The sequence below is a fragment of the Chiloscyllium plagiosum genome, chromosome 9 (assembly GCF_004010195.1).
Source record: "Chiloscyllium plagiosum isolate BGI_BamShark_2017 chromosome 9, ASM401019v2, whole genome shotgun sequence".
NCBI lineage: Eukaryota > Metazoa > Chordata > Chondrichthyes > Orectolobiformes > Hemiscylliidae > Chiloscyllium > Chiloscyllium plagiosum.
In genome coordinates, this window is record NC_057718.1 from 9,803,242 (window position 1) to 9,805,679 (window position 2,438).

A 2,438-nucleotide genomic window follows, 5' to 3' on the forward strand; every position below is an offset into this window, starting at 1 on the left:
GTTAACCAGAGACATTGAAAGATAGATACAAATATGACTATCTGGAGTTAGATTGCTGATTAACTACGATCTTACTGACTGTAGAAAATGGTCAAAAAGCTGATTTCCTACTGATGCTCTTTTGTTCCTAATAGAGAAGGAGACTTTATAGAAGCTGACATTATATTAAAAGGTACATAAGTTCAATCCAAAATTTTACCTTCTTGTAAAGCAAGACACATGATCAAGAAAGCTGAAGACAATTTAGAATCTTGCAAACAGTGATCGATACTTGGAATGGAATTTTTGGAAAACAGTTGCAAGTAAAAGACAATATATGTTGGACTAATTGGAGTAGTAGGTGTCATGTTAGGAGTGTCAGTTCATTTTTGTTCTGAAGAGGTAAGCTAAGTTTATAAATATAAACCAATTTTAAATAATCAAATTCATAATGCGGCTGATTTACGCAATGTACCTTCACATGTTGAGATCCATTCTCCACTAACAAAGGGAATGCATTCAAGCCTTGACATTTTTGAATTACCTGGGAACTTTAGCAGCTTAAAATTTCTCATTGCTTTTTGCATGGTACTGCCTCAGCCAACCAGGTTCACTTGCCAACCATTCAGCTTCCTTTTTCTGCTTTCATATAAATCATTGTGATTGCTTGAAATGTGGTACTCTTAAATTTGTCCTGATGAGTGCAAAATGAAAACTTCAGTGACATGTTAATCGACGTTTAGTTTAAAATTCACTGACATTTTCTGTGCTCCTGTGAAGTGGCAGCTAGCTTCTTCCAGTGCTTGAAGTTGTGTTGGTATTATGCGTACAACTTTCAATATTAACATTTTTTTGTTCTCCTTTAAGAACATATGTGTTTGTCCATGTATTTTGACTTAAGATCACTTAGCTGTGTTCTGTTATGGTTCACTAGGAATATTGAGTCGCTATGACAATGTGCACTTTTACATGCATAGACTTGTTGAGTCATAAGAGATGTACAGCACGGAAACAGATACTTTGGTCTAACTTGTACATACCGTCCAGATGTCCTAAATTAATCCAGTCCCACTTATCAGCACTTGGCCCATATCCCTCTAAACTTTTCCTATTCATATACCCATTCAGATGCCTTTTAAATATTGTCATTGTACCAGCCTCCACCACTTCCTCTGGCAGCTCATTCCATACACGCACCACCCTCTGCATGAAAACGTTGACCCTTAGGTCCCTTTAAATCTTTCCCCTATCACCCTAAACCTATTCCCTCTAGCTCTGGATTCCTCAACCCAGGGAAAAGACTTTGGCAATTTATCCTATCCATGCCCCTCATGGTTTTATAAACTTCGATAAGGTCATGCTTCAGCCTCTGATGCTCCAGATAAAAAAGTCCCAGAGTATTCAGCCTCTCCCTATAGCTCAAACCTTCCGGCCCTGGCAACATCCTTGTAAATCATTTCTGAACCCTTTCAAGTTTCACAACAACCTTCCGAAAGGAGGGAGACCAGAATTGCACACAATATTCCAAAAGTGGCCTAACCAATGTCCTGTACATCTGCAACATGATCTCCCAACTCCTATACTCAATGCTCTGACCAATACATGTTGTGGTTTGGAGTTTTGGGAACTGATGGTGGAGCCTCCAATGTTCTTTCCATTATACAGACTCATAGAGTCATAGAGTTGTACAGCATGGAAACAGATCCTTCAGTCCAACCTGTCCACGCCGACCAGATATCCCATCCCAATCTAGTCCCACCTGCCAGCACCCGGCTCATATCCCTCTGAGGCCTTCCTATTTTATACCCATCCAAATGCCTCTTAAATGTTGCAATTGTACCAGCCTCCACCACATCCCCTGGCAGCTCATTCCATTCACGTACCACCCTCTGCGTGAAAAAGTTGACTCTGAGGTCTCTTTTATATCTTTCCCCTCTTACCCTAAACCTATGCCCTCTAGTTCTGGACTCCCCGATCCCAGGGAAAAGACTTTGTCTATTTATCCTATCCTTGCCCCTCATAATTTTGTAAATCTCTATAAGGTTACCCCTCAGTTTACGACGCTTCAGGGAAAACAGCTGCAGCCTGTTCAGCCTCTCCCTATAGCTCAAATCCTCTAACCCTGGCAAAATCCTGGTAAATCTTTTCTGAACCCTTTCAAGTTTCACAACATCTTTCCGATAGGAAGGAGACCAGAATTGCACACAATATTCCAACAGTGGCCTAACCAATGTCCTGTACAGCCGCAACATGACCTCCCAACTCCTGTGCTCAATACTCTGACCAATAAAGGAGATCACACCAAACGCCTTCTTCACTATCCTGTCCACCTGCCACACCACTTTCAAAGAGCTATGAACCTGCACTCCAAGGTCTCTTTGTTCAGCAACACTCCCTAGGACCTTAACATGAAGTGTATAAGTCCTGCTAAGATTTGCTTTCCCAAAATGCAGCACCTC